This window comes from Trachypithecus francoisi, unplaced genomic scaffold (genome assembly GCF_009764315.1).
Source record: "Trachypithecus francoisi isolate TF-2019V2 unplaced genomic scaffold, Tfra_2.0 Lachesis_group1, whole genome shotgun sequence".
In the NCBI taxonomy this organism is placed as follows: Eukaryota; Metazoa; Chordata; class Mammalia; order Primates; family Cercopithecidae; genus Trachypithecus; species Trachypithecus francoisi.
The window spans coordinates 179,557,592-179,572,236 of record NW_022681454.1 but is presented as its reverse complement, the minus strand read 5'-3'; the positions used below and the strand labels follow the sequence as shown (position 1 = coordinate 179,572,236).

At 41.1% G+C, this 14,645-nt stretch overlaps 1 protein-coding gene across 47 annotated transcripts in view; it reads left to right on the top strand.

Moving 5' to 3' along the window:
• SORBS2 (sorbin and SH3 domain containing 2) overlaps positions 1 to 14,645 on the top strand; it is a 228,439-nt gene that overhangs the window by 30,057 nt on the left and 183,737 nt on the right. For 38 of the 47 annotated variants that reach the window (XM_033215895.1, XM_033215877.1, XM_033215894.1 and 35 more), the window contains one exon: positions 6,590 to 6,729. The gene's annotated coding sequence lies outside the window, so the exon portion shown is untranslated. The remainder of the gene's footprint in view (positions 1 to 6,589; positions 6,730 to 14,645) is intronic. The other 9 variants (XM_033215897.1, XM_033215896.1, XM_033215883.1 and 6 more) reach the window with 1 other exon arrangement.

The window sequence follows — 14,645 nt, the reverse complement described above, 5'->3', positions numbered from 1 at the left end:
AGAGGCAATGGCGCTGGGAGGAAGGTGGTGGAGATCTGGGCGGAAATGCTGCAGGACACCAGATTGTGCAGGGCCTTCAGTGGGCTGCATGGAAAAGACTTAGCTTCATGATTTTCATAGCAGATTTAGCGACCGTTGCATATGCTCAATTTCAAATGGAATAGAAATAACAAGAAAAGCTAAGTCATGGTTACATAAACAGCAGAGGTGCTTTTTAAATACACAAAGAATTCAGGCAGCCAGTTTAAAACAAAGTTTCAGGCTGGGTGCAGTGGCTTACGCCTGTAATTCCAGCACTTTGTGAGGCGAGGCAGGAGGAACACCTGAGGTTAGGAGTTAGAGACCAGTCTGACCAATATGGTGAAATGCGTCTCTACTAAAAATACAAAAAATAGCTGGGTGTGGTGGCACATGCCTGTAGTCCCAGTTACTTGGGAGGCTGAGGCAGGAGAATCGCTTGAACCCAGGGGGCGGAGGTTGCAGTGAGCCGAGATCACCCCATTGCACTCCAGTCTGGGTGACAGAGCAAAACTCCATCTCAAAAGTAAACGAATAAATAAAAATAAAAATAAACAAAGTTTCAACTAGAAAATTGAGCTTAACAAAGATTTTAAGAAGTTATTTCTGTATGATCTCTTTCAGTGACACTGGTCCTTTAACCATTTGTTAAGATTTTCTCCTCACTTGATAAACCCCAATCCCAGATAGTAAAATGGCACATGTGATGACAAATCACCTCCTAACACTTATTTGCTTAACATCAATAACCAGGCAGTAGAAGTCACCGGATGCGTGATTTGACTCCTTTCAAACAGTGCCGCCCACAGGTGTAAATCACGGCGACTGCCGAATGTAATCCAGATAAGCCCAAGCAAAAGCATAGGTTTAAGAGTCAGTAAGGCGGGTAAGTCCCATTCGTCTGCCTACTTTTCAGGACACAAGTGTAGGGAGCTTGCATGACTGGTCTAAAGTCACTCAACATATGGGCGTTAGTTTCCTAGCCCAATGCATGCATGCATTGTTCAGCAAGTGGCATACCATGGGTGAGGGTCCTGTAGATGACCTGACAGATGCTTGCTACATGCATGAAGCTACCAGGTATCCTTATTTTTATTGCATATGCTTCACTTTGTTGAGTGTGGTTGAAGCAGGCAAGCATAAAAGATGTTACTCCAGGCCAGGTGCGGTGGCTCACACCTGTAATCTCAGCACTTTGGGAGCCCGAGGCATGTGGATCACCTGAGGTCGGGAGTTTGTGACCAGCCTGACCAACATGGAGAAATCCCATCTCTACTGAAAATACAAAATTAACCAGTTGTGGTGGTTCATGCCTGTAATCCCAGCTACTTGGGAGGCTGAGGCAGGAGAATCGCTTGAACCCGGGAGGTAGAGGTTGCAGTGAGCTGAGATTGTGCCATTGCACTCTAGCCTGGGCAACAAGAGCGAAACTCCATCTCAAAGAGAAAAAAAAAGATGTTACATCCACTTAGTCTAGCCTTCATTTTGCTTACAATGTGCTTGACTTCAGTGTCCATGTCTTCTTTTAGTCAGCATTAGCTGATTTCTGTAGGAGAATCTGACTGCTCTTTCAGTATGTCTTTGAAACTCACGCCAGTGTTTGAGATGGTCTTGCTGCCTCTCCCTAAGCACTGAGCTATTTGACTAAGAGAATGACACATTGTTCTCCTGGGATATTAGACAATGCTACTAGAATGACAGGGGCCAGGAAGGTCTCTAAACGTCTATAGCACAACTCACTTTTCAAAGGACTGCAGGGGTAAAGAATGTTCTCCAGAAAACAATACTCATGGGAAAGCTACATTTACTTCCTTCCTACTGGGATCCTCTCAAATAATAGGAAGTGATGAGGAATCAATTGAGAATTCTGTGCTCTCTTGGGAAAAAAATTTAAAACAACACTCAAAGAAACCTTCTAAATATATGTGTTCAAAAAATCATGCCCATGAAAGTCCCTGGAAATCACCACAGTATCTTTAAAAAATTACTAAATTTAGCCCATATGGAAATCTGCACAGATTTTCAAATATATTTTGATTATTTAACCAACATTCATATAAAATTTACAAAGCAGCAGACTTTTTCCATGGCCGTTTCAAATAACAATTTTCACCCTACAACAACTGAATACAGAAAGGTCTCATTACAGAGGAGGAAACTGAAGTATGGGGAGGCTAAGAAAGTGACCTACGGCTACAGCCACTCGTAAGTGTCAGGATGAGGATTCGAACCCGGGCACCCTGACTCCAGACTCTCCACTCGGAAGTATTATGCACTTTTAAAAGTTTTCTGAAAGGACCAACCAAGAAAGTGAGAAGCAAAGCTGCAGATGGTTTCTGCATACAGAATTGGAAATTCTAAATGTTACCAGTGTGAGCCCAGATTCTCTCTTATAGTGAGGATTTTATTTTTACCAAGCTCTGTGAAACACACAAAGCTCAGGTGCCGCCTGAAAATGTGAGAAGTCATTTGGCAAACGAATGAGGTTATTCAGACACACTCTTTAAGGTTGGCGTGCTCATTTATTTAAGGCCGGAACAGAGGTGTAGTGAGTAACAGAAGGCCTCTCTACTCCAAAATATGGGTCTTTCTCACCAGTTCTAACACTTGCAGAGTTATTTGGGTTAACAAGATCCTCTTTTGGGATGGAAATACCCTCTAATATGGTTTGATCTGTGTCTACTATGCCTTAATGATGTAAAACCCTCTTGGTTTTTGTTAGGGAGGGAGAGAAAAAATATATTCAATGAATCTGACTTTCAACACTTTCATCCTTTTGTTTCCCTCTTCATCTCTGTCCAAAAGATTATTTATTCCTGTTCCAGCCTCTGAAACCAAACCTGTGGATACGTAGCGTTTAAGAAACTCAGTTCCCAGGGCTCCTGGGCCCACTTTGACGTATACCAGGGTTCTTTTAGCAAGGTCCTTATCTCTTTCCTCGGAGCCTGCATCTCTGCCCAGATAACTTACCCTAGGGTTCTAGCTTCTCCAAGACTGAGGCTGTGCTCTGCTTTACCCAGCCTTCCTTGAAAGGCCACACCTGGAGCAGCTGGGACTTCTGTCACACCTGCAGAGGCATGGAGGCCCCCTGCATGGCCCTGGCTGTGTGCGTTTGACTCTCTTCACCCTAGCACAGGACCTGTCTTTCCAGCACCTGGCAGTCCCCAAGCATCTGCCCCCTCACTAGCAGGAGTGTCTGGTTTCTAGATCCTGGCCTTTCCACAGCCAGTCTGATGGGACTCCCAGTGCTGGCTTTAACCTGGAATCAGCTGTTCACGTATGCAGATGCTTGAGTCACATCCAGAGTCATTAAATCTGACTCTCTGGGGGCGGGGGCGGGCTACTGGTGTTTGTAAAAGTTTACCTTGTATTCACCCAGGGATGCCAGACACTACTTTACATCAATTTCTCTCAAGTTTCAGCATATTTCCACACAGCCTGGGGGTGTTGTGCAAATGCGCGTGCTGGCTCAGTAGGTCTGGGTGGGGCCTGAGCTTTTGTGTTTCTAACAAGATCCTAAGTGATGAGGTTAATGTTGGTCCACGGACTGCTTTTTTAAGAAGCAAGGCCCAAGACCAGCGGTTCTCAAAGTGAGGTCAAGAATCACCTGGGAACTTGTTAGGGATGCAAAATGTCAGCGCCCCGCCAGACCGACTGAATCAGACACTCAGGGGTGGACCCAGCAATCTGTTTTTACGAAGCTTCTGGGTCAGTGATGCTCACTACCTTTCGAGAACCATTGGCCTACATGGCACTGCCCTGTAGAAACAGAATGCAGGTCACATAGGCAGTTTTAAATGAGCTAGCAGTCAGATTTGAAAAAGTAAAAAAGAAACTAGTGAAATTAATTTTAGCAAAATATCCTATTTAACACACTGTGTCCAAAATACTGTCCTTTCAACACATAATATACAAATTAATGTCATAATTTACCTTCTTTCTTCAACACGCAGTCAATATAAAAATTATATGATAGTTTACATGTTTTAGGAAGAGAAAACATTTAATTTAATCTATTTTTATTTGTACGAGTTTGTGGGGTACAAGGAGAATTCTGTTACATGGATGTATCGTATACTGGTAAGGTCATAGATTTAATGAATGTATCCATCACCTGAATAATGAACATCATACCCATTGAGTAATTTCTCATCATTCACCTTTTTTTGTATAAAGACCTCAAAATCTAGCATGCGTTTTACACTTACATGACATCTCAGTTTTGACTAGCCACATTTTAGCAGCTCAGTAGCCACATGTAGCCACCATATTGGATAGCAAAGCTTTACACGCACCGCAGAGATGATGGTACTGACTTCCATCCAATGCTTGCTGTGTGTCAGACATTACCCAGTTCAGCATTTTATGTGCATTTTTCCTGTGAGCCCTATGACAGCTCATTATTATCTCCATTTTCTACGAGGGCGGGTTATGGTCATCTTTGTTTCCGTAACGCCATGGCTTCTCGAGAAAGGCCAATATTTAAATGCATTTTCCTTTGTGGTATAAACTATTATAAGAAGGAAAAAGAAAAAAGCAATTAAAAATAATGTGTTTATCTGAGGCTAGGCTTCCAATTCTTACCAGTAGAATTACCATTCCACATTGAGGCCAAGAGAACCAAATATCCCGTGTTAGATTGGCAGGTATTTAAGACATAGTAAAATGTGACCATTTAAAAATAAATGAACAGAAAAATGCATTATTCTAGAGTGATTTTTTAAAGCCTGGTATACATTTTTAAAACAAAGTTGATCTTATTATAAAATTCAAATTAGAGATTTCAAAGTTAATTTAGAATTTTTAAATTTGAAATATAATTTTAATATAAGGTCTATTGAGCCAAAGGATTTCACTATTTTTAAATAGTACTTGAAATAGTAGTCATGTAACCCTTTTTTGTTTTTACGTGGCATAACCCTCAGTATTTTCCATAATCTATTTCAGTGTCTTTAATTGCAAAGAAAGAATTGAATTTGATATGAGCATCTAGCAACCAACCCTCACATTAATTATAAAATATATCGGGGCCTTTTTTTTTTTTGAGATGGAGTCTCACTCTGTTGTCCAGGCTGGAGTGCAGTGGTGCGATCTCGGCTCACTGCAACCTCCACCTCCCAGCTTCAAGCGATTCTCCTGCCTCAGCCTCCCGAGTAGCTGGAACTACAGGCGTGTGCCACAGCGCCCAGCTAATTTTTCACATTTCTATTAGAGATGGGGTTTCACCATGTTAGCCAGGATGGTCTCGATCTCCTGACCTCGTGATCCACCCGCCTCGGCCTCCCAAAGTGCTGGGATTACAAGCATGAGCCACCGGCGGTTTTTTATACTGGATTCAGGTTGAAGACTCTCTTTTCATCTCCTGATGGAAAGCCTCTCTCAGTAGTACTTTCTGACTACCTAAGCATTCTTTTTGTTATGAAAAAACACAGGGATTTCATCTATGTGGAATGAAAGCGTTCATAAAAATACTTAACTGCTTCTTTGGTAGAAAGCAACTAATTTTCCTCCCTGGTGGTGTTGTAAAGGCACAATGACTGAATGCAGGCCTGAAGTTGATCTGATGACGCATAGTATCTTCCTTCATCCATAGAAGAAAGAGATCTCAGTCTTCAGCTGCCATGATGTGAATAGTCTCATCATGTGAAAAAGTCTGGAAAATACTTAAACATTCTGTTTTTATTTATTCTCACTGCATCTGTGTGCTCTAAACCCCTGAAGGCAAGGATACTTCATTCTGCCCACCACTGTATTCCCAGTGCTTGGCTTATAGTAAGCTCTGAAGTGCTCACCAAATAACATTTGCTGAGTGAATGAATGAATGAATACAACTTCTTAGTTTTTAATTCTAGAAACAAAATGAAGCCTCAGTTTATCAGTTATTGTCAGTGACCCAACCAGAATGATTTCTTCACTGGCCTGTGGAGGCCGAGGCAGGGGTCCCTGTTTGTCTGCCTCATGTCACTGAATGGTCCCCAGTCTCTGCCAATAGATAAGAGGTGTCAACGCTTAACCCAGTAGCTTTCAAAAATAGCATAGTTGATGAAACTGGAAATTTAGGTGCGGGCTCTTTTAAGAAATGATTTGTCTTCATTCTTAAGAAGAATAGACTGGCAACAGATACTGCTGACCAGAAAGCACTCAACTATTTCTTAAGACCCCTTAGGAAATAGCAGAAGAAAAGCCTTCCTTCTCAATAAAGCATAAACAGGACATCTCATTTTCAATGAATCAGGTAATTCATATTGAAAACTTGAGGAGCACTGTGTTTCTTTAAGATTCCAGTCAACTTTGGGTTTGTTTTGTTTTCAATGGTGCTGGCAGTTTTCCTTAAAATTTAAATGAATATTTGCACAATGAACCAAGTTGTTGTGGGTTTCCTGGTTGGTGTTTTTTCCCCCCTGGAGTGGGGGGTGGCGATCTGGGCAAGGCATTTTCATCCCTTTGCAGACAACCCCGGCTGCTGTTAATGCTGAAAATAGCTCCAATGCTCTCAGAACAGTAGCACCACCCAGCAGCTGCGATTCTTTCCCTCTCTTACTTGCCTCTCTCTTGCCTTTTTTTCCTTCAGACACTTGGATTGGACTTAATCTTAAACCTCTGGAGTTCAAGACCTTTTAAAAAGGGCTAAATAAACAATCTCTACATGTAAAAGGCCACTGACTCCTACTTCCTCTGCATAGAGCAACAGTTGAACTCAGCTGCCTGTAGGTAAGATTTTTTATTCTGGAATTATTTAATTGTTTTCTGATATGTTCGTGACTAATGTCTTTAAAATAACTCACTTACAGTGGAAATAATCAGGAGAGTTGTGAACAGTTCCCAGGTAAACGTTGTGTTCCAGAATACAGCGGGAGCATCTGGGCGTGTTCGTGGCTGCACATTTTAAGCTTTGCTTAAAGCTCTCGTTATAGTGACCTGCAGCACAGACTTGACTGTGACTGAACCACAGATCAGAGGTCTAATTAAGCCTGATTGCCAGAGCAATGAGAGGATCTTTCAGACATCATACTTTTGTTGTTTAGACTGCTTTATTTTTAACTTTCCAGGGGCATTAAAAAAAAAAAGAGACAGAGGAAAAAGATGCCATCCACCTGAGTAAAGAGAATATATATAAGTAATATTCTTTAAGGGCAACGAACGAGCTGTATTGTGTAATATTCTTCTTTTATCACTGTTTCGTTCATTGCTCGTGTGGAATCAGAGTGGTTGATTTGGGGGTTTTGAGGGTTTTGTTTTTGATATTGTTGTTTTGTATGTTCCTAGCACATTTTAGGGGACGGTTTTGAGGATTCCTTACTCAGCTGAATATTTTTTGCTAAGTACATTTGCTGGCAGGTTTCTCTAACGTGACAATGTGATACTTTGGGTCAGTTTCGGTGGCTCCCTCTCCCCCTCCTTATGCTTGCACTTGACCTTTTGCAAAGTACTTTGATCTGTGGACTTTAACTTTAAACACAGCATTTACTTTGATTGTGGCTATTTACTATGTTCAGTAAAATGTCTCCTTTTTTTTTTTTTTCCTTTTGGTTTAATGCTTTGATAGCATTTCCTTTCAATAATTTATTGGAGCTTTAGTTGTCCTCACCGATCTGTCTTCGATTTTACTTCTAGAGGGACCCCCATTTGAAAGAAAAGTATTCTCTGGTAAAGTTCCCCCAACACAGACTTCATGACAGTTGATGGCCCCTGTCTGGCAGATGTGTAAGAGCAAGCAGCAAATGGCAGTGCCCAGAAGCCCGGGCTGGCTACCCTGCTGCCTCAGAATCTCCGTGGGCCTTGGGGCCCAACGGGTGCTTTTTAAAAACATGGATGCTGAAATCTTTGGAGGTCAGAGATACTTTTTTTTCAGAAAAGTTTATTGGTATCACAGGCCACATGTCAAAGGAAAGCATGCATTTTAACCACGTAATGATCTTCTGAGTAACAAAAACAGAGGAAGAAATAACAAACAAAGAAAAAGAAAATTAAAATCAAAAGAAAAGTGGAAAAAAAAACAAAAACAAAAAAAACCCTCAGTAGCCAGAAGTCTGTTTTACAAGTGAAACTTCTGCTGTGTAAGGGATAAGGGATTTCTTAAAACTGTATTTCCTAAAATGGGCAAAATGTAGCACTCACTAGCCATTCAATCAACTTTGGAACATTCTCTTCATTGTAAAGAAGGCACAAGCATATATGACATTTCTTCCCTTTGCTTTCCCGCCCTAAGCACAAGGTATTTTCATAGCCCTCAGCCAAATGCAGAGTTTGACATTCGCTGGCAAACGGTCCCTGTCTGTTGAAGGTTAGGAATAGAATGAGCCTAATCCTGTCAGAAGACTGTTTAAGTCCCAGTCAAGGACGCTAGCTCCTCAGCGCTGACGCAGTCTGCCCCGTCCTCTGCACCTTGCTAAGAAGGACGGACGCAAGTGGCCACAGGACAAGTCTCCAGAGCGGCGGAACTGTGGGGAAAGCTATGGCAGAGATCCCCCTGGATTAGGAGCAGATGCGATAGAATCTCCAAAATTTGGATTCATAGTAGAAAACCCGAGAGATGTTCAGTCTAATCTTTTAATTTCGCAAACCTGGGCATTTCATTGCCACTTTTCCCCTTCAAGTCTACATTATAAGAAGCATGTTAATCATTGCATTTATGTGTATGGTTAACATTTTAAATCCTCCCGTTATTTTGAGCCTGGACTTTGTGGGGGGCAGGGGGGTGGTCTAGCTAGAATACTCACTCCCCCTTAGTACTGGGAAGCCTTGGTCGCTGGGTGCAAATATATTGCTAGAGGTAAAATTAAAGGGCACCAGGATGAGATCTTTTTGGAGAATGGTAGGTGATCATTCCATTCCCAGGCAAGCCATTTTTTCCCCTGATTTGTTTTGTTTTTTCTTTCTGTTTCTCTTCACCCCTTAATTTTACATTGAAACTCTGGACTGTTTGAACGTGAAACTTCAGGTTCAATGCAGCCAAAGCTGCCAAGTTTCACCCGGCTTCCACATGAAAGAAGTATTCTACCCAGCCTTGCCCGAAACTCGGCCTGTGTTGCCAAAGGGTTCATGAATGTCAGTGAGCCTGAGTTGGAAACATAACCCAAGGCCAGCTGACTTCTGGTGACTTTAGGCTTTATTGTATCAGTATAGAATCTGCTGAACAGGGACAGTCCTATTTCCACATCTTCTACTGTGGTTTCATGGGGCACACCTTTTCCCCCAATAAACTCCCATTCATCTAATGATGTTTGAAAGCCAGGTTCCATCCTAATATGAATGTTTGTAGCCATGGGATTGAAGCACTGGCAGATAGAGGTCTGCGTTTTAAATTCCAGCAGCCTGAGCCCCAGTGGTGTGAACATGTTGGTAGAATTCAGCTAAAGGAAGGAAGTCCTAGGAGAGCCATGGAATGCCTTTCTTTGCTTAAATATACCTCTGTGCTCGTGAGGAACAAACAGTAACATTTTGTCCAGGTCTATCCGCTTGACAGTACGCCTTTTGTTCCCTTTCCAAAGGTGGTGTCAAATATATTGGTGGAAAAATAATAAACTTCCAGATATTTTTTTCCTCCTGCTCAACTGATATACTCCAAGGGAACATTGCAAGCATTGAGAAGTTCAGTACTGTGGCTGGGAATGTAAGGTATACTGAGAATAAAGGAGCCCTCAGTGGAGGCAATGTCCCTCAGAAAAGCATGGCGACCTAGAGCTGATGTGGGTGTTAACAGTCACATGGGACCTGGTTGGGAAGGTGTGTGTGTGTGTTTTCTGGGTCGGGGTAGTAGCGAGCAGAGAGGAAAAGGGGGGTTTGTAAGCTTTGTTCAGCAAATCTATGACATCGAAAACAAAAATGATCAAGCCCAGGATCTGGAAACATTCTTTCGTAGATCATAGAAAATTTGTGTTGGCTGAATATTGACTTTTTTTGTTATTATTTTTCTCATTAGAGACACCAAGCATTAGGATTCCAGGCATAGTAAATAATCTCCAATAAAAATATGACCCATTGGGAGACATAGATCATTACAGGTAACTCCCGTGAGTCAGTCTCAGGAAGGTCCTCATGGTTCTCTGGCAGCTATGAAATGCTCAGCCACCCAAGACACTAAGATTTGACTTGTCCTTTTCTTAGTTGGAAGCTTTCTAAACTCATGTGAAGAATTTTCATAAAAATGAATCTGTGGCCTCACTAAAGATTTAGACTCTCTTTGGTGAGATATATAGATATAGGTTTATTATAAAATTAAATTACCATCAATTTTTATTTAAAATTTCATAGTCACTTATGTATTCAATAAAATAGACTCTCATTAAAGATATGGTTTGCATTTTAGCAGTGACGTGCAGTGGATGCCCTAGTAGGGAAAGCACTGGAAAAGCCAGCAATAACACAATTTGGAAGTGCCATATGTAGAAGCTGCTTTTTAGCACTGACTTCGCTAGTCACAGTGTAGCATTTATCAGCATATATGACTTTGATAGCCCCAGACTGGCACCATAAGCAGAGGAAAGGAAGATGTTCAAATGGAGGTTCTAGAGAAATCATTCAGAACCATCCCACAAGGAAGTTCTCACTAAAGATATCAAGGTATAAGGAGTTCAGTAGTTTTAAGATGTTCATCATCCATAACAAAACAGAAAAAGGGAAAGGATAGGCTGGGCGTGGTGGCTCATGCCTGTAACCCCAGCACATTGGGAGGCCGAGGCAGGTGGATCACTTGAGGTCAGGAGTTCGAGACCAGCCTGACCAACATGGTGAAACCCCATCTCTACTAAAAAAAAAAAAAAAAAAAAAAAAAATTAGCCAGATGTGATGGTGCACACCTATAATCTCAGCTACTTGGGAGGCTGAAGTGGGAGGATCGCTTGAACCTGGGAGACAGAGGGTGCAGTGAGCTGAGATCCTACCATTGCACTCCAGCTTGGGCAACAAGAGTGAAACTCTGTCTAAAAAAAAAAAAAAAAAAAGAACAAACAAACAAGTGAAAAGATAAAAATACCAGGGAAAGGATTTAAAAAAAAAAATGAAAAATTGAGAATCAACACCAAGCTAGTGTATGTGCAAATGTTTCTCTAAATCATTAAAAATCTTATTTCAAGAAGACTTCATTTGTCATTTAAGAATGCAAAAATCAGTGCTTTAAAAAGCTTTTTGTGCTTAATTGACTGTCAGAAAAAAATGGAGTCCATGTAATATTTATTTATTTCTCAAGGATATATTATTACAGTCTACATTTACATATATAATGTACTTGTTTTCTTTTTTAAAAAAGTCAGTGTTTGTCTGATCAGGACGTGATGACACAAACAGTAACAGCAGTGGTCTCCCCTTTGCAGTATAGCAAAGAGGATTGTTTATCAGAAGCAGATTAAACAGTTATTTCTAGAAGTCTTCATTCTCCAACCGAGTTTTTATTAGTTATTTGGATATTATATTTTTCTCTGAAATAAGAAGTAGTAGAGCCCGGGCATCCCTACTCTAAAAGTCTGAAATCCAAAATGTTCCAAAATCTGAAACGTTTTGAGCACCAACATGAGGCCACGATTGGACAATGAAGATGACGTTAACACTGCAGAAAATGTGCAGACAGATGCCACAGTGACAATGTGATGGGCTAACCGAAGGACTAGAGCAGAGGGCATTCGTAACAGAATAAGCAGTCATGTGTGTGTAGAAACTCAAAGAGAGACTTCTAAGACAAAAATCGCTGTTAATGAGGCAGATGACGCTGGAGAAAATCTTTTCAAAGCCATCCGGCAGCATGCCTCCTCATTTCTTAGAGGACCCGCTTCCTGGTCTGTCAACTGCTTCTGATGTTTCTTATCACCTAAAAAAGAAAAAAAATACAGTGTATAGTGGCCTTTGACTCAAAACATAGCATCATGGGGTGACTGAAAGCCTGCATTGTTTGTTGCTGCTGTTGTCTAACAGCTGATAAAGGAAAATGGTCTTGTTCCTGTGCTGCTCAGTTACCTAAACACATTATTTTTCACTGTATTAATAGTACGTATTTTTACTGTTTAAAAAATAGTAGTATTAGGCTGGGCACAGGGGCTCATGCCTGTAATCCCAGCACTTTGGGAGGTTGAGGTGGGTGGTTCACCTGAGGTCGGGAAACCAGCCTGACCAACATGGAGAGACCCCGTCTCTACTAAAAATACAGAATTAGCCAGGCGTGGTGGTGTACGCCTGTAATCCTAGCTATTCAGGAGGCTGAGGCAGAAGAGTCGCTTGAACCCAGGAGGCGGAGGTTGCAGTGAGCCGAGATCATGCCATTGCACTCCAGCCTGGGCAACAAAAGCAAGACTCTCTCTCAAAAAAAAAAAAAATTGTAGTATTTTCTACTGTTAAGTACTTACATGTGAGTAAGAGCAGGAAAATGATTGCTTATTGGTAGCAAATAAATTCAGTCAGGAATGATGGTGATGCCAAACAACACCAGATTTTCCATGTGGGTGGCTGAGATATTGATGTCTTTGCTTTCTGATGGTTCAGTGTACACAAACTTCGTTTTATGCACAAAATTATTAAAAACATTGTATAAAATTACCTTCAGGCTATTTGGATACAGTACATATAACGTAAGTGAATTTCACATTTAGATCTGTGTCCCAACCCCAAGATAACTCATGATAGATATGCAAATATTCCAAAATCGGAAAAAATCTGAAATCCAAAATGTATCTCCCATCTCCCATGTGCCTTTGACTTATAGCCATCATTTTAAGGGTTGACTTTTTTTTCCTGGCACTACAAGATGCTCCCGCATCATTTTGTGTATTTCATGTACCAGTCCTAAAATCAATTATTTCTTCAAGGAGCTCTGGTTACTTTTATTGAAAAATGGTATCAGTAATCAAGACCAGTTTAATTTTTGAATGTGACCTTATTGGACACTTATTTTTTTCGCTTGAAGAAAATTTTCTTTTTGTGTGTGGAATTTCACTCTGTAGCTGGCAATACCTTGATCTGGTGTATGAGGATAACCTTTCTTGCTTTTTCAGAAGAACAGGCCACGTGTCGCCCTTGCATACTCCCCTTTCCTTACTTTGAAACAAATTCAATTATATATGATCAAATTTGCTTTTTTTTTTTTTTTTTTTTTGAGACAGGCTCTCACTCTGTCGCCCAAGCTGGAGTGCTGTGGTGCAATCTTGGCTCACTGTGGCCTCCACCTCCCAGGTCAAGCGATTCTCATGCCTCAGCCTCCTGAGTACCTGGGATTACAGTCACGTATCAGCACATAAGCTAACGTTTGTGCTTTTAGGAGAAACGGGGTTTTGCCGTGTTGCCCAGGCTGGTCTCGTACTGCAGACCTCAAGTGATCCACCCACCTCAGCCTTCCAAAATGCTGGGATTACAGGTGTGAGCCACTGCACTTGGCCAAATTTGTTTTTTATTGTTAGCTTTGGTGAGAGATTCAAAGCCCTTGATGTGGTCTTAAAATGCAATCTTAAAAGATAGAAATCAGTTGTTTCTTCCTTAAATAGATGTGAGAACACTGTGCATTATTTAAAAGATGATCAGTCCAGGTCATTCGATGAACATGGGATTCTGTCACCAAGCCTTCTATGTACTGTGTGCAAGGAGCTGTGCCACATGCAGCTGAGCAGTCTGGTAGGAGAGCTGGACACATGCACCTGGATATAACACTCTGCAAAAGAAGATAGGCAATGTGAGGTCCCCCAGAACTCTAGGAGCTCAGAGCTGGAATTGGGAGCTGGGCGTATGTTGTACTAGAAAATCAGTGGTATTATCACAAAGGAAAAGCTGTACTGGAATTGGGGTTTTGGTTTGAATAAGAGGGTATTCAAATCGCAGAAAATGATGGAGGACAAAGACCCAGAGAAGAGAAAACTCAGGACTCAAAGAATATTTAGGTCCCAGGCAAAGCCCCAGGAAGGTGCATTGAGTTTGTATTTATTTATTGAGAACAAAAGGCTCACAATCAGGCTCATATGTTAGTAATACTGCTGAACAGTGTTCAAGGGATCAGAGAAATGGAACACTGGACAGTCCCTGTATCATGGATGTAACTGAGAAGAAGAGGACAAAGAGGAGAGCAGTCGAAATAAGATGAGACCAACTGGTGCAGAGACCAAGGCCTCGGGGCAGGTCAGTACTGCCCTCTGTATCTAGACTTTGTCCTAGGAAGTAAAACTCTACCTGAGAAATAACTGCACCTGTAATTTTATTTAATGCTCAGTATTATCAGAGATGAAAGAGTGTATTTTTATTGTCTCATCAAATGCATAGCTCTTTCATTTTCAATAAAACACAAGAAAACCATTGGTCCAGGCAATGAAGGAGACATTTCAAATCCTAAGTTTTGACTTTCTGTACTTCACTGAGAGAAAAACAAGCATGAGAGGCAAAGATGGCAGAGAAAGACGTGAATGTGCTAATAGTATAAGGAGCCAAATGTTAGGACGAGGCTGGTTGAAATAACCTGTCAACATACCGAAAAGAATCGGGTTAGGAAATTAACACAGTTTTAAAAAAATATTTTAAAGACCAACTTGATATTAGAAAGGATAGAATAGAAACATTCATCTCTTGTTCTCAAATAAATTTATGCCTGAAAAAAAAGAGATTGAATTTAGCTTAATAGAAAAACACACGTACAGCATATATTTTTAAGGCATTGGATG